This window comes from Trichosurus vulpecula, chromosome 8 (genome assembly GCF_011100635.1).
Source record: "Trichosurus vulpecula isolate mTriVul1 chromosome 8, mTriVul1.pri, whole genome shotgun sequence".
Taxonomy (NCBI): Eukaryota; Metazoa; Chordata; class Mammalia; order Diprotodontia; family Phalangeridae; genus Trichosurus; species Trichosurus vulpecula.
Window position 1 is genome coordinate 165,122,332 of NC_050580.1, and position 25,971 is coordinate 165,148,302.

The 25,971-nt window shown below is 36.7% G+C and overlaps 1 protein-coding gene across 1 annotated transcript in view; it reads right to left on the minus strand.

Annotated features, from left to right (window-relative positions):
• The window catches only part of UNC13C (unc-13 homolog C), a 580,271-nt gene extending 554,935 nt beyond the window's left edge, over positions 1-25,336 (minus strand). Inside the window, exons 1-2 of the mRNA XM_036734862.1 lie at positions 25,318-25,336; positions 24,657-24,718 (exon numbers count right to left, since the gene is read on the minus strand). The gene's annotated coding sequence lies outside the window, so the exon portion shown is untranslated. The remainder of the gene's footprint in view (positions 1-24,656; positions 24,719-25,317) is intronic.
• Between the last annotated feature and the right edge of the window lie 635 nt (positions 25,337-25,971).

Below are 25,971 nucleotides of genomic sequence, written 5' to 3' on the forward strand. Positions count from 1 at the left end.
CAGCTGCTGTTTGCCTGTCACCCAAGGAAAGGAAAACACTGGGAAAAGAAAAAATATAACTTTTTTTCCTAAAGTGAATTATATATTTCATTACTCTACTTCTGGCAATCAGCTGAAAAAGTTTCCTAACAAACATGACATGGAAATTCTGTTATATTTTTTCTTGAGAAGAACAAATTAAATCTGCATTTATAGAAACATTACTTCCCATTTTCAGGTCATTAAGTCAGTAATCAGCTACAAGGTTAATTGTTTATTACATGTTTCCCCACACAGCGAACAAGTTTTGGGTTTGCTATCTTTGAAAAATAGCTAATTTGGGTCATCTTGGGACAGCTGGAATTTACTCCTACATCACGGTGAATTAAAAAAAATAGTATCAAACACTGCTGCTTTTCTGCAAAGGCTTCCTACTATTATTACTGCATAGCCAACCTTTTAAGCAGACTAGAATAGCCATCTTTGTCCAATGATTTCAGGAGAATATCTGGATAGATCACCTGCCTCAAAGTATGGAGAGGCAGCAAGGTACATTAAAAAAACCCTGCCTTTAGATTCAGAGGATCTGGGTTCACATCTAAGCTATGCTACTTCAAGACCTTGAGCAAACAGCAATCTCTTTGGCCCAAAGCACTGAGAGTAAGGAGCAAAAAGATTTCAGGACATAATAAATCACTAATTTCCCATGAGTCAGAGGACCAGTACTATTTTGTCTTAATCTAAATATATTATTATTAGAAATATGAATTGGAAGAAATGGACTTTTTGTAGTCTTCTGCCTATTATTCTCATGTAAATCAATGCTGTCGTTCAGGTATTTTTCAGCTGTGTCTGTCTCTTCATGACTCCATTTGGGTTTTCTTGGCAAAGATGCTGGAGTAGTTTGCCATTTCCTTCTCCAGCTCATTTTACAGATGAGGAAACTGAGGCAAACAGGGTTAAGTGACTTGCCCAGGGTTGCACAGCTAGTATCTGAGGCCAGATTTAAACTCAGGAAGATGAGTCTTCTCAACTCCAGGCCCAGTACTCTATTCACTGTACCACATAGCTGCTCATGAATCAATTAATAGCATTCCTTTTGTCTTGAGACCACTCTGCTTTACCTTTTGTTTTTTAAGAGTTTTAGATGATAAAGCCCCTTATCTCAGGGAGATAACCATTTGACGGGGGAAATAAAATGGTAACAAAAGAAAATACATTCAATCATAGATGACAAAAATATAAGTGAATAATAAGAACTATAGAGAGTACTGACATATACCAATGCATTGTTATATACTGGTCCCTATAGAAAGCATGGTGCTTACTCTCCAATTAGGAACTCTGTGTCTTTTTTTTTGCAGGGGGAAGGCAGGGCAATTGGGGTTAAGTGACTTGCCCAAGGTCACACAGGTAGTAAGTGTGTCAAAGTGTCTGAGTCCAGATTTGAACTCAGGTCCTCCTCACTTCAGGACTGGTGCTCTAGTCACTGTGCCACCTAGCTGCCCCAAGGAACTCTGTGTCTTAAGGGCAATGTTGAAAGAAGATATGTTTGCTGCCTATATAGCAGCAAACATAATTAAATGTTTAAAAAGCCACATTCATTCATTCATTCATTCAACAAGCAATTATTAATCACCTACTATGAGCCTGGGGACAAAAAGACAAAAAACAAAACAGTCCCTGCCTTCAAGAAGCTTATGGTCTACTGGAGGTCAGTAACACATGCACATAAGGAAGAACAAAATATATGCAAAAGAAATTCAAAAGAATCCCTGAAATGTAGGCATTACTAGCAATTGGGTGCTAACATGAGAGATTAAGGTGGTACCCCTAAGACAGACAGTGAAACCCCAAGTAAGACATATTAGGGAAAAATACAAACAGTTTTGGACATTCTGAGTTTGGAGTACTATTGATAACTCTAGGTAGAGAAATAAAAAGTGGCTAACCTTTATATAGTACCTTCTCTATGTCAGGCACTGTGTTAAGTGTTATATAAATATTATCTCATTTGATCCTTACAATAATCCTGGGATTACACATGAGAAACTGAAGCAAACAGAGGTTGTGACTCACCCAGGGCCATACATCTAGTAAGTGTTTGAGGATGGATTTGATATCATCTGGAAATGAGTACCTAAAGCTTGGGAGAGAGATCAGGGCTAGGAAGAGATCTGGGCTTCAGCTGCATAGAGACTGTGCTTAAAACTTGGGAATGAATGAGAAGACCAAAGGAAAGAGTAACGGAGGAAAAGAGGAGTACAGGATAGAACCTTGTGGATTTGGTGTTGGTGAGTCATGTTCAGTTGTGTTGGACTCTTTGTGATCCCTGTTGGGGGTTTTCTTGGCAGAGATGCTCGACTGGTTTGCCATTTCTTTCTCTAGTTCTTTTTACAGATGAGGAAACTGAGGCAAACAGGGTTAACTGACTTACCCAGGGTCACATAGCTAGTAAATGTCTGAGGCCAGATCTGAACTCAGGTCTTCCTAACCGCAGGCTTGGCACTCTATTCACTACATGACACATATGCCCTAAACTTGTGAATATTCATCTTAAATGACTGGGAAAAGAATGAGGAACTAGAGAAGGAGACAAATATTTGTATTCCCAACATCTAGTATACTACCTGATGGATTGTCTGCTTAGTACATGCTTATTGATTGATTCAAAGTCAAGGGAGGAAGTGTGTGTGTATGCATGTATGTATGTATGGGTGTATGTATGTATGTATGGATGTGTGTGTATAAATAATGATGAGTATACAGAGGGGTGTTATTTAACAGTCTAATGCTGCAGGAATGTCAGGAGGCAAGGGGGCAGGCATTTATATAACACTTACCATGTATGTGCCAGGCACTCTGCTAAGCATTTTACAAATAGTAGCTCATTTGACGCTCACAACAATTCTATGAGGTAGGTGCTGTTATCCCCATCTTATATTTGAGAAAACTGAGGGACACAGAGGGTAAGCTGCTTGCCCAGTGTCACACAGTTATTCAGTATCTGAGGCTGGTTTTGAACTCAGGTCTTCTTGACCCCAGGCCCAAAGCTCTATCCACTATACCACCTAACTGCCTAATTGAACACTGAATTTACTGAAGAGGATACTGTTGTTGACTTTTGGGAAAAAAGATTTTAATAGAGTGGTAAGGAGAGAAGCCAAAATACAAGAAAAGAATAAATGGCAAGGATATGAAAGGAGCCAATATAGACAACTCTCCCCAAGAAATATGGCTACGAAGAGAAGAGATTTAAGATTAGTTATAAGGGCACTAGAAAAAAAATTATTTTTAGAGGACTCAAAAAACCTGAACGTGCTTAGAGGCAGATAGAAGCAGCCAGTTTGTAGGCATGTGGGATGATGCTAGTGAAGAGAGAAAGATTGAAGATACCCGAGGAAAGGCTAATTAATACTAGAACAAGGTCCTAGAGCTGATGAAAATGACAGGATTAATGGTAGGAATAGGGATACTTTTTCCCTCTGAGGCAGAGTGAAAGGAAGAAACAGGAAATGTGTGTGGGAGGGAATGGGAAGGCATAGTAGTATACTGCATTTTCCTTCTTCACAAGGACCTAGCTTCATCATGTTTAATACTGCCTCCATGGCTTTCTGGATGACTAAGGGGACTTATGTGGGTCAATGGAGAAGGCCTTAATTAAACTTGCCCAGTTGGATACAATATGCAGAATGATCTGGGATATACCCCTAAAGTTAGGCAGGGTAGTAGGAAACCCAGTCCAAGAAGTTGATCTGCAAGGTTGTAATGACAATTTAGATTTGAAGATCCTTCCCACCCTTTAATAGGCCATGTGACCTGCTTATGTCACAAGAAGCCTAATTCACATGTAGTGGGAGAAGCTTGCTGAGAGGAAAAGGAAAGCATGTCACAGGAAATGCAGAGAGAGCAGTTAGAACTGGGAGAGAACAGATGCAGGTGGGCCAGCTGTACTGTGAGTGTGTTTGTTGGTGGCAAGTCCCCAGCAGGGGGGTGGATGGCTTTGGGATGGAGTGGTTCGCTGCTGAGATATTGTGTATTGAATTCTTTGCTGCTGTGATGGACTGGGCTTATTGGTTTTAGAATCTGGTTCTCTGGTGTCTGAATAAATGGTTTACGTCTTCTATCTTCTATAAAGAGAATCTCTTATACTTGCGATAAAGAACTACAGAGGCATATTGACGATTATCATCTATTTTGTGATTATTGCCTTACTAATACAAGGGTCTACTAGAAAATGAACAATGGCTGTCAGTCAATCTGTGTATAGACTGACATTAGTACTCTACCTTCTGAGGTTATGTTATATATAACAGGGATAGCTACATGGCACAGTAGATAGAGCGCTAATCCTGGAGTCAGGAAGACTAACCTTCCTGGGTTCAAATCTGGCCTCAGACAATTATTAGCTGTCACTAGGCAAGTCACTTAACCCTGTTTGCCTTGGTTTCCTCATCTCTAAAATCAGCTGGAGAAGAAATGGCACAAACCACTCCTGTATCTTTGCCAAGAAAAGCCCAGATTCACAAAGAATCAGACATGACTAAAAAACGACTGACTAGATATATACATGTGCACTGAATATATACAACTACATGGGTTCGTTAAACATCTTTAAAAGTAAAGATATGAATATTAAAGGCAGTCTTTATTAGTGTTTGCTGAGCTAGTAACATTTGAATACCCAACTATAGAACTAACAAACTGTCATTCATAAAATCAGCATTTGGTATTACTGAATGAGAGTGGAACTTGAAGTCGGAAGACACAAGTTCAAAGTTCGCCTTTTCCATGTCCTAAATTTATGACATAATAGAAGGCACTGAACCTCTCTGAGCCTCAGTTCTCTAATCTGCAAGGTAAGGTTATACTTGCACTATCTACGTCAGAGGAAATTTTGAAGATCAGGTGTGGTAAACATTAGCTATTAAAGTCAAATTAGCGTAGCAACGAGCTATACCAGCCCTCATACCCCATCTATAGCTAAACTGAAGTCTTTGTCATTTTCCTGAAACTCAAAGAGGTTTAATGATTTGCCCACATTTACAGAGCTAGTACATGTCAGAGGCAAAATTTGAACCCAGTTCTTTTTGACCTATCTACTATGTCACACTGGCTTACCGGTTTGTAAATAACAGGAATTGGTATACAAAAACAAAACCAAATCCACATCCACAGGGCATCTTTGACCTGATTTTCTAAGATCTGTGACCAATGTGAATTGAGTCCACATATAATGAAATGGTAATATGAGCAATTTCCTTTCAGAAAACTGGCACCCACGTGGCATAAAATTAAGGGAGAGATTTGTTTTTTTTTTAATAATTCTGAAATATAAGACTGTATAATAGAAAAAATGTTTGGGCATTAGTGTATGTGATTGATGAGTACCAACTCATGATTTAGAGCATAGTTATTCTGTGTCTTGAGAAATAATTTTTCAACTGTCAAACCATTTCTAGGATATGTTTTATTAGCTCAGTTTACTTTCAGAAAATGCTTTAAACAATAGACTATGGTAAATGGGCTAATACATCATAATAGAGAAACACTGACAATGTCAGCATAGGAAACTGTCATTTGCTCTTTTCTTATTAGTGCCTGTTCCCCAAGAAAGAAAACAAGCCCAAAGCTAAAATAAATTGGACCAAATGTTGTGTATGAAAGGAATATATAGTGTGTGCATTGATGGCTTCAGAAAAGGGAGTGCAGGGGGAATATCACCAATAATCATTCTATGAGAAAAATTTTACAAGGTTTTTTTTAAGATAATGAATAGCTTTTCAGGGATAGTTCTATAGAATATGATCAACATATTTACATAGGGAATTTCATATGCTTGATCACTTTTAAAATTCATTTTGGTCACTTATTTACTGCAGTTTCTAAAATTCACTGGCTCTCTCTGTTAGTAAACATCTTTGCAACAATTTTATTTTAACAGCATCTAGTGATTTTTCTGGGCCTCAATACTAATTTAAGATGCATCTCACTGCAATTCAACAAAATTTCCATTATCTTCTTATATGGAAATATTCAGGTATATGCATGTAAATATGTGGAATGCATAAAAATAGCAGCCAAACCCTTAGGCAAGATGGAGGGAGTAGAGGCGAATCAAGAGAGTTGTAATTTCTTCATGTAGAAGACTCTCAGGGCAGAATTTTTTTCCCACAAAAATTCAGATCCATATTTCCTTTGTAACTTAGAATCTTGGAAAATTGCTCAGAGCAATAAAAGGTTAGATGAGTTCCCCATAGTCAAATATCCAGCATGCATCAAAGGCAAGGTTCAAATGAACCTAGATTTTCCCATCTCTGTGGCCCTATTTAGACCATGTCACACCACCTTCATAGCAGCCAAGAAGGCGTCAACATTTTCCAGGATAAATGATTATGGATTCATATCCTGTATATGAAGTTGGGAAAGACTCTGGAGATTAGGGATCATCAGATCCAACCCCCATCTGAAGATGAGGTCTAAGGTCATACAGTTAGTAGCACACCTGAGACTAGACTCAGAATTTTAGAACTGGAATATGCCATTCTCCAGGTAGGGAGGTGGCACAGTGGATAGAGTGTTGGGCCTGGAGTCAGCAAGACCTGAGTTCAAATACAGCCTCAGACACTTACTAGCTATGGGAACCTGAGCAAGTTACTTAACCCTATTTGCATCAGTTTCCTCTTCTGTAAAATGAGATGGAGAAGGAAATGGCAAACCACTCCAGTATCTTTACCAAGAAAAGCCCAAATAGGGTCACACAGAGTTGTACATGACCAAAAAACAAATGCTTGTGGTCAAACTGTGAATAAGTAAACCAAGATAGGTTTAAAAAAATCAAAATAACAGATTATGTCCTTACGACAAGAGACAAAAGTATATTCGATTAAAAGATGCCACCACATCATGAGTACTATAGCACATGGAAGGATGTGGAAAAATGTTGAATTTGCATCCAAGAAATGTAGGTTCCAATCCCAAGGATCCCATTCCTGTGGGTAAAACTTTCATTTCCATGCTATCAGTTTCCCCCTTTGTTAAATATGGATAATAGTAGTTGCACAACCTTCAGTACATTAGTATTGTACTAATGGAAAGTGATAATAACAGTGCTATGGATTTAAAGTCAAAAGAGCCCAATTCAAATCTAGAGTGTTCAGCTTTTAATTTATCTGGGCTTCAGTTTCCTCTTCTAGAAAAAGAGGAGATAGGACCAGAGATAATGTCAAAGGTCTTTCCTAGTTCTGAATCTGTGATTTCAAGATATACTTAATGTTAATACTTAAAGCACCAACTGGAATGCAAAAATCTATGAATTGCTGTTGGTGATCACTTTGCTAGGAATAAAATTAGGCAGCTGCTGTACTGTATTAATTTAGTTAGACCACGGATAAGCAATGACTACTCTTTTCTTAGGCTGTTGTGTTCTCCTAAAACTGCCAATGTTATATAGCCACTTGCAGCAACCTTCAAATCTAATGGAGTAGAACTCCAATATAAAATATCTTATTAAATGGATTTCCCCAAAACATAACTATATACTGTAAAAGACTATTATATTGTTAATCTATAAAGTAAGGCTCTCCCTGTCCCCAACACAAGTAATTTAGTGCTACTGTAATTTCTCCCAGCATTCCTTCCCTTTCCTCCCAGTTACTGTGCCTTAAAAGTTATTAGTTTGATTTGTTTTGGCATATGGTGTTTGGGGCAAAGTAACACCTCAATCTTTATACAAAGTAAGTCACCCATGGCCTTTTGGGTTATGTTCTGCAACTGAAATCAATCATTCATCAAACATTTATCCAGAACCTACTACGTGCCCAGCATGGTGCTAGGTGCTAGTAATACAAAGACAAACATTAATCATGCCCTGTTCTCAAGAAACTTACATTCTTAAAAAAACAAAAACCCCCTTACATTCTATCAAGGGGAAGAAGTTTGAGGATCACGTATTTTGAGTTTGGATGGATCTTGAGTTATTCAAAAATTTCCTGTGAAGACTATATAGAATTAATCACTTAATAAACAGAAGACTATATTACAGATAAAACAAAATCAAACCAAGAGTCTGAATGTATGTGTATGTGTATGGTAATCATGGGCAGTCTCTCCCAAGTAAAGATCATTTTTCATATTCTGTTTCTTTGTCTGTCTGTGACTGATGAGGCCAGCCTGGGACCAAGAGGTTTTGCCACCACTGAAATACATTTTTACACCTGGAAGATGGGTTCTGATTCAATTTCCTATTTTTTTTACCTCTACCTTATTACAGCGATGTATAGATTCAAAGAATTTATTGTGAGTACCTTATTTTACTCTATATGCATCCTAGTTAAGCGGTCCTCAAGCAATCTCTCATGTCATCACATCACATTTTAAAAACTGCTCCATAGATTGCCTTGGGTTTGGGGGGAGGAGAAAGAGGGAAAGGAATAAGAAGCCTGCTGCTTCTCTATCATTTTTCTATGCTTAGTTCTGAGAAAAAAAAATTATTTGTGGGTTAGGGAAAGGGCTTTGGAAGAGATAACTTGACTACACGGCATGCTCATAATTTATTTGACACTGCTCCAACATTTTAGGCATATGCAATCAAATCTGTGTGTATATGCATGCTTGCTTGTGTTGCATCTGCCAACTACAACCATTCTATGACTTTGAGAATGCAGAGCCACTTCTGTGCCACAATGAGGTACAGGAGAAGTTCATAAATTGAAGACTTAGTTGATAATTGTTTCTCTACAAAACTCATGTTTGCTTTGCCAGGGCACAGAGGTGACTCTGTCTTCTCAAATGTTATGCCAGTAATATTCAGTATCTGGCAGCTCTTATCTAGCTGGAAGTACTTCAGATAGAAGCCCTGTGATGGATTGTGTCTCTTGGTAGAGGACAAGTTGGCCTCAGTATAAAGATGCTAATCACCAGAAGGTTGCCCACGAGGTGATTTTTCTTTTTTAGCTCCAAGGGATCCAAGAAACAAAAATAGAAAATGATATTCCATATTGTTTCCTTCTTCATTCACAATGATGACAGCATAGTAGTGAGAAAGAAGGTAGAGGGAGCTAAGAATCATCAGGGGTTTAGAACACCTGCCAAGGTGGATTCGACTGTTGGTACATTTAGTGCTTGATATCAAAGAGTTGACATCTAGAAGCACTGATCCAGGTGCACATTGATATTCCCATTAAAAAGAATGCTAGAAATATATTAGCTATTATCTATAGACATAGAAAGGGAAGAGGAAGAGAATATTTATTAAGCTCCTACTACGTGCCAGGGACTGGCTAACAGCTTTACAAATATCTCACTTAGTCCTCACAATAACCTTGAGAGGTAGGCCCTATTATTATCCCCATTTTACAGTTGAGAAAACTAAGTAAGACAAAGATTAAGTGACTTTCCTCATGTCACGTAGCTAGGAAGTATCTGAGGCTATATTTGAACTCAATTGTTCCTGACTCTAATCCCGGAGTTCCATCTACTGCATCAAGAGACATAAAGAAGTAGTTATCTTTACAGACACGACTCAAGAGTCAGTACAGATGGTTTCCACTGAGCTTTCAAAAAAGAATAGCAGCTTAGTGGTGCAGTGGATAGAGCACTGTCCCTGGAGTCAGGAGGACCTGAGGTCAAATTCAACCTCAGACACTATCTGTGTGGCTCTGAGTAAGGCCTGATTGCCTCCAAATAAAAGATTTTTTTAAATTAAAAAAAATAAAAGGAATATTGTCACAGGCTACTGGTTATCTTGCAATGCTCACCCTTAGTATGCATGAACAAGAAATTAAGTACTGTACTTGAGATAAAAGGAGGAAAAAAAAACAGAGTCTTTATTTTCAAAGAGCTTAATGAGGGAATCAATGCACAAGCAATTGTGTACAAACAAGATATCCAGGCTAAACTGAAGAAAATCTCATAGGAAAGGAAAGAAGAATAAGGAATGGAAAAGGCTTTCTGTAGAAAGTGAGACTTCAGCTAACACCTGATGGAGGCCAGGAGGTAGAAGTGAGCAAAGGGAGAATTCCACGCATGGGCAACAGCCAGGACAAAAATGCTTGGAGTCAAGAGATGGGGCGTGTGAGAGGATGAGGAAGGAGACTAAAGTATGTGAAGAGATATAAAGTATATGAAGACTGGAAAGGTAGTTAGGGAACATGTTATAAAGGCCTTTAAAACCCAAACAGAAGATTTTATATTTGATCCTGGAGATAACAGAGAACCACTGGAGTTTAATAAATAGGGTGGTCACATGCAGTAAGATAATAATTTCAATTTATGTGGCAACTTCCATTTCATAGGGCAAAAATAAAGATAAATCATATGAAGAACCTTCCACTATCCTGCAAATTATGTAAAAATGTATATTCATAGTCAGTAACTTTAATGTGAAAGTGGATATGGGAGAGACTTGAGGAAATTAGATAGAGACATTAAGTATTTTAAGTAACAAGGTATAAAGATATAAGAAAACATTTAAAGATGGCAAGAACAAAAGATAATGAGCAATGCCATCTTACAAAACAGCAAAATTCAATTTAGTAGAAAGGGAAATCACAGGTTTCGCACTATGCAAAATAAAACACTCAGGAATCCAGTTTTAAGATATTTCACAAAGAAGATAATTTTTAAAAAATGGAAATAATCATCAAAAATAATGGTGACTGAGAAAGCACAAACTAACACTGAACTATGTCTTTGCCTTTATTTTCAAGAAAAAATAAAAGAAATTCTTGAGAATGTTCAATGAATGCATCAGTTATCACAGTAAAAAATGTTGAAGTGGGAACAGGCTGGCTTTTTGCAGATGATTTTCTACTTCAGTTCACATTTTTATGGCTACACAATGGAATGAAAGATATAAAAATATAAGCTTCTGATGTGTTTATTATTTGTTGATTTTTCTAAAAAAATTTGGCTTGGAAGAACAAAATGCACACTCAAAGGCACCTCCAGACACAGAGTCCTTCATGCATGTGTTCAAATCATAATTTACACAATGACAGATATAAATGTAACTTTGATCAATAATCCACTAAATATTTACATCAAGGGAGATACAAAACAAAAAGATATATGCTTACCTCAGGTGCTTGCCAATAATATTAAATAAGTATCCTATACAAATTAAAAGATTCTCTATCAATGGCATGTTACTCCAATCATTTGTATTTGCTAATGGCATTATTATCAATTGCATCATGTTCCCAAACACCACAAAATGCAATGAGATCGAGCAAGTGCCATGGAGACTGGCTTAATAATTCACACTAGAAAAACAGATTGGATGAAAAACACACAGCACCCAGACAATAACATATAACTGAGCCTCTTCAAGTATCTTGCATGAATGTTGCAAATGTATAATGTATAATGAACAGGGTCCTGAATAGCATAGTAAGAAATCAAGCTAGATATCGCTTGCAAAAATGCTTAATACTTTCAATGATTCCAAATAATTAGATGAAGCAAAAGTCCATTTGTCTAATACTAATACTCTCCTCTCCTGGTGATGATTTTGAATCATGAATTACTAAAATCTTAAAAGAATTAAAATTGTAAGTTATTCAAAAGTCTATTGAAATATACATAGAAAAGGTATCATCAAATAGTTTCCATGTGAACCATGGCATAAAGAGGTGCAACTGAAAGAATATATGAGGGAAAAAAGGAAATGGACAGGTTATGTAGTAAGAATGAGAGATAAGAGACAGAGAGCATATTGTACTATATTAGTACCCCTAGGATATTAAAGTAATGGAAGGAAGACCTCTAGTGCGTTTGGGGGCACCCCCTACAGAGAGTTTGTGTAATGTGTCCTGCAGATAAAAAACTGCCCAGGATAAGATGAGAGGCTTTTAATTAACATTGGTAAAATCATGCACTGATAAAACTAAGGAGTTTTTGACATTTTAAAGGAATGTAATAATTGTCTTAGAGAATTTAATCAAGAAGTAACACTAATAATAAAACTTCTATGCTCCCTCTTGCTTAAAAAAACTTAAAACACCCTAAGTTATTTCCTATATTTTGCTAGTTCCTTTCTCTGCTCCAAAGAGCAAAGTGGAAATTATACCTCTATATTAAACTATGACTTTAATTTTAAATCTAATATCAAAGTTCTCAAAAATTAAAACCATATCCCACTTGTACATTTAAGGAAATATTAAATTTCTTTATCAATGTCAGTATTTCATAAGAGAATTATAGGTTCAGAAAATATTAAACATTCTCTGAGGTCTTATCATGGATCTGAATTGTTGGACTTACTGTATATACCTTGCGAACTTTTTAATAAAGTACTTTTGTCTTTCAATTATTGAGTTAACCCCATTTTTTTTGCATATGATATATTCAGGAATGGTGTAGTGAACAGGGCCCACAGGTTTCTAAGTTAGACTTCAAAGTCCAAAATAGGATTGTGGAAAATCTTTAAGGAAAAAAAGAAAAGAGGACACCAAGTTAGGATTGGGACGTTCCCTTAACTGAAGCCTGTTATCTATGTGCTACAAATAAGATAAATAATCTATAGGTAACATTCATAGAAATAATGAATTTTATAATAGATTAGAAAACACATTTTCATTCATTCACAAAACTCTCATTGAACAACACCTACAAGTAAAGAATTTTGGTAGGTCATGAAAAATGATGAGCGAGATATGGTCTTCATGGAACTTGTAGCCTAACTGGGGAGAGATGACAACAGAAATAACTAGAAGCACTATGGGAATTCTCAGAAGTGATGATTTCTGGCTACAACATGGGGATGGAGGTCAGGAAAAATTGCATAAAGGAAAATATAATTGAACAATACCTAAGAATGGATAGGATCAGGATAGGAGGATATGATAGAAAGGAACTTTTCAAATATCATTGCTATGATTAATTTGCGTGAGCCTTAACTTGATCTGTGATCTCATTAATATGGGTTACTCCTGCTAATGGTGCAGATCAGAGACCATGTATGCATAATCTCATCCATATCCTTCCACAAATCCTCCACAGAAGGTTCACCTGATATACTGGGAGCTTTTATCTAGGGATCTTAGCATTTTATGGGTAACACTCACTCTCATCACAAAACTGACCTCTCACTTTTTGTAGTCAGAGCTCTTCGACAGGCTTTGTGCTACTTCTTACAAGTAAACTGTCACTGATGTATTATAGTATATTTACACCCACCATATACCACTCCTTACCCGCTTGGGTGAGCTGGAATTTTGGATCTTCAGAAAATGTGGTATTTCATGACCCAATTACATGTTATTGGAAAAAAAGAATGCTGGCATCAATAAAATAGGCTTTAGTTTTAAGGAGAAGCTTGGGATCATTAGAATAGTGCAGGATTTCCAAAATGTAGCCCAGGTTCCCTATTTCTACTGTTCAATCCTTGCCCTAATTCTTTGGCCATCTGCAGTATCTAAGATGTATTTGTGCTGCTCAAATGTTCTATAGTCTGGATAAGAAGTACACTTTATGTGCTAAATTCAGCAAATTAGTTCCAAAAGCTGTCCTGCTTGTCTGTGTTCCCTCTAAATCTCCTGTTCTAAAGTAGTTAGGCAGTACAGTTGATAAAGCATTGAATTTGGATTCAAGACCTGCATTCAAATCCTGCCTTAGATGTTTAATATCTCTATGGCCTTGGAGAAGTCACTTCATTTTTTTTTCAGTCTCCACTCCTCCTCTATAAAATGGGGATAATAATAGTATCTACTTCCCAGGGTTGTGTGGAATAAATGAGATATTTGTAAAGTGCTTTATAAGCAAAAATGTGGTAACACAACAACCATGGGAGGTAGATGCTGAGGCACGATAGTGTGAAAATGGATATGCTAATGACTTTGATTTGCTTGAGCCCCCCAATTATCCAGGTAACCGAGAAGAGCTTTATGAGGACTGCTTGTATTAGCTAACATACAGAGAGGCTTGACATACTAACAATCCTTTGTGGTGACTGAGAGTAAACTCAGCTGGATGTGTAGAAAATCAGCAACTCCAAAGCCAATTAAGCTCATACCAGCTTTGAGGCAGATCCTGAGACATTTGGTAGTTTATGTACCTTCAAGAGACATTCTTATTTTCAGAGACTTCCCTAACTGTTGGTTATAGGGTTCTCAGACATATCCTGTTTTATGGTTTTTGGATACAACCCTTTTTCTTACTGTCTGTGCTCAAGCTTTGAACTGTGGATGGCTTATCACTAAGAATGCAATCTGATTTGTGTATCAAAGGGCCACAGCTCTGACACCTGGAATTCCTCATTCCCCCTGTTTCCTGCATCTCCCCTTCCCCTTGGCAATGTGGCTTCCTCCCTCATTCATTTCTAGGATTTGCCCAAATTAACACCTTTTCTTCTCCATTTCTCTGCCTTCCTTTGTTTGAAAAGCATAAATATTTCACTCTTTCCAAGTGGTCTTTGAACAGATGTGAATCCTGCCTCACTGTGGTATGTTGTATGTATGTGTGTGTATGTTTTTCTTCTGTGAATTGCTTTGTCAAATTCTTGAGTGTTTGTCAATCTCATTTAAGGAGACTATACTATGTTCTGGGACCATATGTAATCACTATAAACTCACATCTACAAACAGGAGCATCTAAGTTACCTCTCCATTTATAGGAAATCCCTCTTTTATTTGGACCCTAGTCTGGAAATCTACCATGAGAGCATAAGTATATTTGAGGAGCAAAAATTGTTTTGTACCTAACAATATCAAGAATCAGTTCACTGAACTGATCTCCAATTCACCTCTTGAGGAATTTCATGATTTTAACATTTGCATGGGGCATCCTATTCAAAGCATGTTAAACTGTAAGGGTGCATTTTGCTCTACTGAACAAAATGCTTTAAAAAAAAAGTACTCGACAAACACTTTTGGAGCTCATATCCTCTATACCTTTCAGTCAGTTATGTGACTCTCAAGATGTAGTCTGCTGTAGAAGTTCACTTGTGAAAGTCTGCATATTCCCTTCTCAAATGTTTGTTAAAAGTATCCTGAATATGTAGATTATCTCATACAAATTTTCCAAAGGTAAGAAGCTAGGCCTACCACTCCAGAAAGACCGATGCTCTCTGATTGTCTTTTCTCCATAGTAATGACTGGTTTTGTCCAGTTCAGAATTTTCCTTGCTTTCAAATATTTGAAGAATTCATCCTTCGCTACTCTCAAACAATAGTTTTGTTTCCAGCATGCACTTTCTCTGTTCATATATGATCTAATCCAACTGCTTTTCTCATTTTAAAATACCATTTGCTCTTCACTATGCGGCAAAACAGTGACTACGATATTAGGGTCCAAGTGCAGACGGCTCTTTTGACAATGATGGATGAAATAGTTATAGAGATATGGACAAATATTTTCCATTTTTCATCTAATATTATTTTTAAATTTCTATGAAATATTTGAATTAAATAAGTTTCTCACCAAATTTTCTGCAAAGCTGTTTTCCTTCCACCAATTCTCACTGCTTTAAGAGGCAATGTTGTTTATAATTTTCCACATTCCTCCTCCATAAGATTTCGAAAAGGAATTTTTATTTTAAACTAGTATGCCCTTGGCTAACATATCTTTTTTTGGAAGGAGCTCTAGTATATGTTGACCCAAGCAGTTTCTAGGCTTTTGTTGGCCTTTTCATTGTAACAAATTTACATCAGTTGAAGTACTATAGGTAACAGTGATAATACTAATTTGTTCTTTTGTCATTTCTTACTTATCATAAACATCTTGTTCAGATAAATCTGGAATCATTTTAATTTCATGTCACATCTTCTCATATTTATCTTTTCTTCCAATTTTATTTTTTTTACATTTAAGAAATCAAGTATTTTGAGTGCACAAACGCGGTTGATTTAGAAAGAATTCCCACATAGTAACCTATTTATTACCTATTCAGATATAGTAATTTTCATTCTTTGTAATACTATTTGGTGTTTATAAACTTCTATAGGCTTTTAAAAATAATGTATAGATGTGTGGCTGAATGGTCAAAAACATTTTAGACTTTTGTTTCTTGATTTTGAGCAATATTTCCCCAGTACACTTATCAAGTTCTTGGTAGAATTTCTCTGCCTCTTCATTTTCTATAACTGATGTTGGTGCATATACTTCAATTATCTTCCATGTTGATTGTCTTATGATCATTATGGGTACTGCAATCTATTTTATAAGGCCTCATAAACTATAGCTTCCATGATTCATTTCATAGTGTCTTCATCATGGTTTCTATAACCTTTCTAAATAATAAGTTTACTTCTTAGAATTTCTAACTATAAACATCATCCTTGAATGAAAGTTAATTGACATTGCTTGTTAGCCAATACATACTCAGATATATACATTACTGCATAACTTTTAGTAAGGACTTTCTCCACTGATTAGATTAACAGTGTGTTGAAAGTTTATTCTTTCTTCCTATAGAATTTGAGTTACTGTTATCTAGAGTCCCAAAAGGAAAGACCAAAGCAACCTAGAACATCTTTGATTCTTATTTAGAAGTCCATTAACACAAAGTTATTTTCCTGGCACTGGCCAGCCAATTCAGAGGCAGAACTCCCTGAGAAAGCTTAAGCCTATATCTTATAGGTTTCTTAGGAATAAGATTAAACCTTTTCTGTGAAAAGACTTGAGTTCTATCCATAGGACTAATAGCCTATGGATTTATGTAATTTTAATTGTTTTTTTACTTTCTTTTGCTTTCAGCTCTAAAATTAACAGATTAAGTATGGCCATCCTCCTTCCCCCGCCCTCCCCCCCCACCACACACACATATCCCCTATTTACACAATTACTACTTCAAGAGTAAGTGTCCAAATGGGCTAGATGACTTCATAGCACCAGAGTATCAAAGATTAGATCCTCCACACATTCCCAATCACGTAACCTTGAATAAATAGGAAAACATTCTACCCTCATCTTAATCTTCTCAACCAATTCCCATGCTCAAAGATCCCAAAACATTGATCTGGAAATAGAAGAAATAGAGGGCACCTTGCTCTCTACCAATCATTATCCTGGAATCCCTGAAAAGCAGAGAGCATTTGTAATACACACCAGAGAAAGAACTCTTCCTGTAAAAAAGGGGAAAAACTGAGACACCATCATTGAAGATGACACACCACCTTTCCAATCTGAATTTATATTTTAGCATCTCACAGCTTTGTATTCTTTATTTTGGCAGACTGAAAAGAATGTACTTTAATAAATTACTTTTCTACATATAAGATTTGTATGTGGGTTTTCTCTTTTTTTGCTCTCTCTCTCTTGCAGATGTGGATCATCACATGATCAGTCATTATGCTGCCAAATGTAGGAACTCACAGAGAGAGTCTGTAGCTGCAGTGAGTGGCTCCAATTCAATGTTCCATGAAGTGATGTTTCTTATTGCCTTTGAGCATTCCATGGAACTTAGTCCTTTATTTGCCCCTTCAAGGAGAAATTATTAGCTATCCTTCCATTTAATAGTAACTTCCTTGTGCCTTATTGTTTCAGTTAAAAGGAGGGATATTGTCAAAATTGACAATGCAGTTGTTTCAGTAGCCTGATGATTCAGTGCTTTTTGGGACAAGGATTTCACATTTAAACAACCAACCCTTAAGAAAATGTTTAGAGAACGCCTAAAAATCATGTGATTCTTTGTGCCTTCCAGTCTTTTTCTACCGCTCTAGCACTATCTCTGCAGCAGCAGATCAAGCCTATAGAGCCCTTTTGGTGTTAGTTTTATTCTCTGACACCACCAAAGAATTAATCACAAAGTATGTAGCCTTTTGGTGATAAGCTTCTATTTGTTTAGACTGGTTTTTGGAAAGCAGACAAAGTCTGTAGTTGAATCTATACTCAATGCCTTTCCAAGATAGTAGAAGTTGTACAATCTTATGGTATTGTCCTTGGAAAACTAAGGGTCAACTCTATGCTGTGGAGACAGGACTTTCATGGAGGCTAGCTTCTATCATTTTTAAGAAATGATGATAAACACAATTCAAACTTCAGATAGGTGATAAGCAGAATAAGACCATTGTAAAAAGCCAGAGATCAGAAAAAATATTTCTGGAAATGGTAAAAGGAAATATAAGACTAATATTCAAAAGTAGTAGCAACCAATGTCTCTAAAAGTTTACTAAATTGTTGGAAGAAAATGTCTTCTCCAAATAAATGAATTCCTGCACAGTGTCATCTAAAGAAAATGGAAAATACTTTATAGGTATGGGAGTCACATTTTCCCCGTAAAATCAGCTATAAGTCTCAAAATAGCGAGTTTATAGCTGAGTGGTTAATATTGCTGCAGTCAGACATTCTGGTGGGAGCCAGTGAGTAAATGCTGTAATCAAAGAGAGTGAGTACATCAACTCTATGCACAAGAGGGAAACAGTAACATTTCAGTCAGAACGAAGAGTCTTCTACATTTCCCTAAGGTGTGTCAAGCTCCATGACTGTAGAATTAATTTCTTATCTACAACAGATCTTTAAGATTAATTTTTTCCCCATTCATTCACAGAAGGTGGATGTCCAGACCCAAAAATAGATAGTTTAGAAAGACCCAAAAGCCTGGTTATCTTAAAATTAAAGTTCACACATCAGATGTTAGGATTAGTTAATATTACAGAATTCCCCATTACTCAACAGGCTTCCCAATGTTAAACAGGACTGCATTAATCCATGGCTCTTTGCACTATGTTTCATACCTAATTATACTCATGGTGGCACTAATACTATTTCCAGAGATCGGCAGATTTGGGGAAACAAAGGAAATTAGAAGCAAGGCTAAGGCCAGCTTAAATACAAATAAGGACATCTTAGTCATGACCACATTTATATAACAGCAAATACTGCCCTGGTGAACGCCACTTTACCATAATATAATTAATACAAAACCAATGAATTTGATCACCTGAATTCATAATATCAGGAAAACCAACCGGAATGTTACTCAATCACGTATCCATTTTATTACTTAAAACGTTATGACCTGAGGGCTCCAAAAACACCTTTTCATTTAACATTATATTTTAATAATGTTAACTGTATAACAATTTGTGGTTTCCAAAGATACATATAATACATACATAGATGTATAGATCTATCATTTGAGCCTCCCCCAAAACCTGTGAAACAAGTCCTACAGATATGACTAGCCCTAGTTCACAGATTCAGAAAATGAGACACAGGTTAACAGACTTGCCCAAATGTCACAAAAGTAGCAAGCATCAGAAGGGGAATTTGAAACCACATGTTTCTGACTCCAAGTTCAATGCTTTATCCACTGTCATGGTGCCTTATGTTTTTCCAGAACTAATTAGTAACATTAGTCAGGATACAACTCTGTTTTATATTTTACACATATTTTAATACCTGTTTGATCCTTTTGATAGAATCAACTGTAATGTCTTTCCTACATTTTAAATTATCCTTGATACGTTAGAGAACTTTATATGCTTAAGAAGATTAACTATAAAGATGACACAAAATTTTAAATTTCACATTCAAGAAGAAAGATGATAATTCCTTTACCCACCAATTTATGTTTAGTTATATGAAACATGATCATTGCATTGTCAGACAACCAGAGAGAACTTGCACTCTATCTTTAACCCTTTCTTCTTCATAACCAGGAGTGTATAACGCTATTGAATATTAAATAGATTTGAAAAAGATTAGGCTACTTTCCTACTGGACTTTGCACCAAGTGCAGTTTATAGTAGAAACAATATAAATACTGAACAACTGATCTATGGAATGATTTGCTGGAAAAGGCGAATCTAGCATTAGCAGATTTAGCAGGCAAATTTTCAAGGGTGATCTAACTTTAGAAAAGAGACTGAGGAGGAAAGAAAGAAGGAAAGAAAAGCTATGATAGTTACTTCAAGGTAGAAATATCAGATGATTCAGGTCCCACTAAGTTAATTGAAACAAAGCATACTTTAAGTGTTTTGGATGTACAGTCCCCAAAATCTCTTATGTAGGAAAAACAACCCTCAAATATAATTATAGGCTAAAGAAACAAATAAAATTAAGAGAATCTTAAGTTCAATAAAAAGAACTGGCCTAGGCAGTAGGAAATTTGTGTTCAAGACATATGGCTGACACTATATGACCTTGGGAAACTAATTTCCCTTCTCTGGGCTTCAATTTATCCTACTTAATGAGACAGAGTTGAACCCTATTTGCTTTGTATAAAATAAGTCCTTTAAATTAATTATTAATCATATCATATGGATATTCTTTTAAAGATCTTTTTGGCAAGAAAGGCATTATGAAAAATTTCCTAGAAAATGCTTTTTCTGCAGCTTTAAGAAATTAGCATTTCAAATACCACTTTAGGATTAAAGAATAATGATCTACAAGGTTTCTGAACTTTAAAAAAAATCACACGTGCACAAACACAGACACATGAGTTTAGATGAATACAGGGACACTTCGCTGACTCCAAGCCAACTTTGGTCTATTAATCAACACTATGTGAGTCCTGTCATTAAATCAGTTCTTAATAACCTTGATTATCCTGCTACTTAGTTAACATAGTACTACCTTATCAATAAGGATGTCAGGAAAAAATGTCAAATGCCTGTTTGAAAGTACAGCATACTCTGTCTATGACATAGGCCTCATCAAATAACCCTTTCGAAGATGAGGTCAATGACTTGTTCTTGGAAAACTCTTGATGGTCTTAGAGCAGGAGTAGGGAACTTGGGGCCTTGAGGCCACATGTGGCCCTCCAGCTTCTCAAGTGTGGCCCTTTGACTGAATCCAAACAAACCCAAAGGAATTTGTTCTGTGAAGTTTGGATTCAGTCAAAGGGCCACACTGGAGGACCTAGAGGGCCACATATGGCTTCAAGGCTGCAGGTTACCCACCCCATTTAAGGGTTTATGGCTTCCCTTTCTGGTATTCAAGCCCAGAGTCTGGAGCATCTACCTTCTTTCCCCCTTCTGCCATTGTTGAGTTCCTCCTAGAAACTCCATTTTGTAGAAACATCAAGGCTGGAATGCCTTCCTGCTCCTTCTGGGCCTGTTGCTGACTTTGTATGAACTTAAAAACCATTACCCAGAACCAGACACCTTAGTACCACTCCAAATTATCTTTTTAGCTTCTTTCTGTATATTGTCTTCCCCACACAGTCACATTAGATGGAAGCTCATTGAAGAACAGGAATTGTCTTTCTTTTTACTTCTGTTTGTATCCCAGAGCTTAGCTCAGTACCCAGCGCATTGTAAACACTTTACAAATGATTGCTTCCTTCCTCCCATCTTTCCCTTTGGAAAGGGAATAGATCAAATAGACCAAACAGATCAAAAACACTGTTCGCCTATTTCAAGTTTGGTAGCACTTTATCTAATCTCATTCTTCAGAAGCCAGGGATAGCAGTTCAGTATTGACCAGTTCTTTCACTACCACTGGAAATATTTCCTTTGGGTCATGTATATTAAATTTAGTGGGGGACAGCTTAGAGCTCTTTTGCCATCTCTTTATTTCTCTTGAATTTCTTATTTTATTCAATTCATTCTATAATTAAATTCTAGTTTAGTCAAGGCTGCTATTTTGAGAGTAGAAGAAAAAAGGGGGAAGTTTTCCACAGACAACCCTGATATAGCTTAGAGAAGATGTACACACTCTCCCGAGCAGGGCATTGACTACAAATGCCTAGGACAAGACAACATTTTCTAGATTCATATTAGCATAAAAGTACCTTTTTAATATAACAGCTGACAATGAAAGTTTTCCCCCCTACATGACACCAAATTCAACAGATCCAGAATTTCATCGATATGGACACTCACCTCTAAGAGCAATGAATCACAACAAATCCATGCACTATCACATGTGACTCATGTTCATGTCTTCCCTCAAGTCTTTCACAGGGTGTTCATTCAATAGGCTAAGTGCTTTCTTGTAGGTCTCTTGACATTAAATAGGTACCAACGGAATATGTGGACTTCCTGTTACCCCTTGCACTTGCTATGTGACTGACTTTCCTACCTTTCCAGTTGTACATGTCTTTGATAAACTCTTATACACTCAATGCTTTTCACCTGCAGTGCTTCATTGGGAATGAGCTGTAGCCCATTGCCACCTACCATATTTCTTTCTATTGCTCTCTGGGTGACATGCAACTCTATTTCTTGAGAGACTAGGATTCTTTGATTCTCAGTCATATAGCATCACCAGAAAATATTAGTGGTAAAATATGGGCATTTGTTCCTGAGGTACCAAAATTAAAGTGATACAAAATCCACTACACATGGCCAAAATATTCATTTCCTGAAGAGGAGCAGAAATCAGAAGAAAAAAAAGGCAAGGGACTCACTCACAGGTTCTAAAGCTAAAAAGGACCTTAGATATTATTTAATCCAATCTGCTCAGTTTACAGATGAGGAAAATAAAGCTTCAAATACAGGTCTTTTGGATTCAAATCTTATACTTCAGTTGAGTCACCATGATGGCTCCATTATATGACTTTAGTATTGTCTGCATTACGGATTCTTTGTCAGTCTTTAAAGTCTCTTGACTTTCAAATGAGGAATGAGTAGGGAAGGAGAGACAACAAAGATTGTAACAGCAATTTGGGAAGGAGAATTTTTTTAAATGGTGTGGAAGAGAAGAAACATGGAATGCGGTAAAAGAAGTAGCTAAGGAAATGTAGATTTGGGAAGTGCCATTAGATTTTGTGTTTCACAAGTTTTGGTGCCCCAGAAGCAAAACCTCAATTTTAACACCAATATTTTTCGGGTAATATTATATAGATAAGTTATACAACCCCAGTATCTGAAGAATTATAGTTGCACATCACCAAAAGAGCAATGGAGAAATGTATAGTGGGTGTAAATGGGTTGTATCATATTCCCACGGAAGCAAGTAATGCTTGAAGAGTCATGGTATAAAACTGGAAAAGAAGTTAGATCAGTTATATGTCAAGGACAAGCAATAAAAATCTAGCCTCTGACCCTTACTAGATGTGTGACCCTGGGGAAATTACTTAACCTCGGTCTGCCTCAGTTTCCTCTCCTTGGTAAAATGCAGATACTAATAGCTCCTACCTCAGAGGCTTGTTGTGAGGATCAAATTAGGTAATATTTGTAAAGCACTTAGCAAAATGCCTGGCACACAGTAGGCACTTAATAAATGCTCACTCCTTTCCTCCTCATCTCTCTCCCATGTAATGAGAGTCAGCAGAACAATTTTGCATTCTACATATTTCACAAGAGAGAAAACTGAAGAAGTCATTTGACACCTCTGCTTCTCTGAGTTATACAGTAGTTAGCAGCACAACTGAGGTTCTAGCTAAACTCCTAGTTTACTACTAATCTTTCAAGCACATTACCCTGCCCAGGGCAATATTTGTATTATAGATATGTTTGTATTAGAATCACTTTGGGGAATGATGCCTGACTTTTGTTAATCTGCTGATGAATAAAACTAGAAAGGAGATCTTTTCAACTTGATTTCAGCAGAGTTTATTTCATATTCCGAAGTCTAAAACTAGTGTATAACCTGAAGGTTTAGCTGAAATTGCCATTGGATCAACGAACTCTGCTACCTTTCTCAAATCTTGTTTTTTTTTTTTTGAGTTTGGAACACAACCCCAACCCAATCAGAGGTTGACAATTCTTTTCACTTTAGGGCAGAAGTAGCATGGTGTGCAAGTGCAGCACTCCAAAAAGGGACAGAGACCTTCCCCCATAGGCATTCAGTCATATTGGACATTGTTGTTTTGACATTTTGATTAGTTATCCACGGGGCAAGAAAAGATGTCCCAGTAAAACCTCCAAGTTGAGTTTAACACTTTAGCATAAAATATGTTTGTGAACAGCAAAAGGCTCTAAATAATCAATGCTATTTAGAATCTTGCATGCAGATATTGAATGTTGGAATAACCCAAGTCTCTCCCTCTCCCCTGTTCTGTTTTTTCCTGAATGATTTAATGATTATAGAGTCAAGGATCTGTGTATCCAAGGGTGGGAGAACTCCACCCACCAAAGTGCACTTACATCCCTAATATCCCTAGCATAATGCCTTGTATACAGAAAGCATTTGTTTGTTGATTGATGAGTTGAATGAATCAAAAAGCATGTATCAAGCCCTATTAAGTGCTGGACATTGTATAACTTAGTAAGTAAGAATTAGAAAATAGTCTGAGGCTCAGAAAAGTTGAATGACTAACCTATGATCACAGAGCTAGTGTCAGAGGTGGGACAAGACCCAAGTCCCAAAATGTATTCAACACACCACCTCATCACTCTCTTAGTATTTGTGGGGAGTCAAATCAAATGCCTTTGATTTTATTCTTATAGGAAACACTTCCAAGAAAACTAGCAAATGGTCCAGAACTTCTAGTTTAAGAGAATTGCCTAGGTGCACTGAGTTCAATGGCTTGCCAATGGTCACAGAGCTAGTATAAGCTAGAGACAGGATTTGAACCCAAGTTTTTATGATTCCATGGCTTGTCCCCTATCTATATACCAGATATATCATACTCTTCCTTTAGATAACACGCATCTAGGAAGATAATGGATAATATTGCCTATTGTCCCATTGTACTACTGCATTGTCTGCATTTCAACTATCTTCTCAAGAAAAATAAAAATCCCCCAACTCTGAGTGCAAAACTCATTGTAGATAGTAATTCTACAGGGGAGAAACCCCTTAGAGACTTGGTGGAAAAGATAAGAAAGGCAGTGAAATTACACTTACCCAAATGCTTGGAGCACACTCAATTGGGAAGCATCCAGACCACTCCCATTTACTATTCGAGCCTTAAATGAAGAATAAGAAAAGAAAAGACATATTTAGCATTTTATAGGCACGGTATTTGTATACTGGGGACACAGGTCAACTGCACTATACATGTAACACCTAGGATGACAAATGCTAGGCAGGGTCAGCTGCAAGTCAAAACTACTGTACTTTTGTGTGGTAGAATGTTTTTTTGTTTGTTTGTTTTGGGGTTTTTTGACAATTGGCTGTCAGCATTTACAAAAAGCACTGGGAGAATCCAGGACAACAACTTGTCTTCCCCGATACTTGTTCTGTTACAAATCTTCAACTCTATAGTGAAGATTATGATGTGTTCAGGAAGAGCATGATTAGTCAGACATAAGAACAGATTCCGTGTTTGACCGTAGCAGACCCCTAGGTAGGCAGATATGAAATAAAGGAAGCACAGCTGTGAGAGGCTAACATCTTAATAAATGCAACATATTGGAGAGACACTCAAAGGACAACCAAATGATGGAAAGCTGGGAAACATGCAGATATCACAACTAAAACAAAGGAACCAAAAACAGGTCAACTATATCACAAACAAACATGGACAATAGACAAGATCCCTTAGGAAAAAAATATGATTTGAAACCTTTTCATCCACAGAACTGCTATCTGAAAGAGAATCAGGAAAAGAGGGGATAAATATTAGATGAAAGAATTTCCAAGAAAAAAAATCTAAATATATTCATATATAAATGAACAAACTATTACAATGTTACATTCTTTAAAAAATAATAAATGAAAGTGAAAATTACTACACAATATTCCAGGGAACATGAATGGTTCATGCTTCTAGTACATGTATAGTTAAACATGGATAGTTATACATGGATAGTTTAAAGAACCTAGAAGGATGCCAAATGTTTTCAAAATTCTGCCACATTGGGGAATTAAAATCATCTATCCATTTTTTAGCATCCCTGGATGTGTCATAAAATTCATACCAGACTGTACAGTTAGGGACCAAAGCTTTAAATCTAGAAAAGACATCAAAGGTAAACTAGCCCAACCAACCCTTTACGAAGGAATATGAGCTCTAGTCCCATCCCTGCCACTCTGAGAAACTGAGGCCCAGAGGACTAAGTGACTTGACCAATATTAGACCAGTATTTACACTGAGGGTTTCTCATTCTAAAATCCAATATTATCATTTCTCCACAGCTAATTAAAGCATCCCCATGGGTTACAGTTTCAGTATTTGAGTCCCTTCTACAAACTGCATTTTTAGGTCATGTTTGATTCT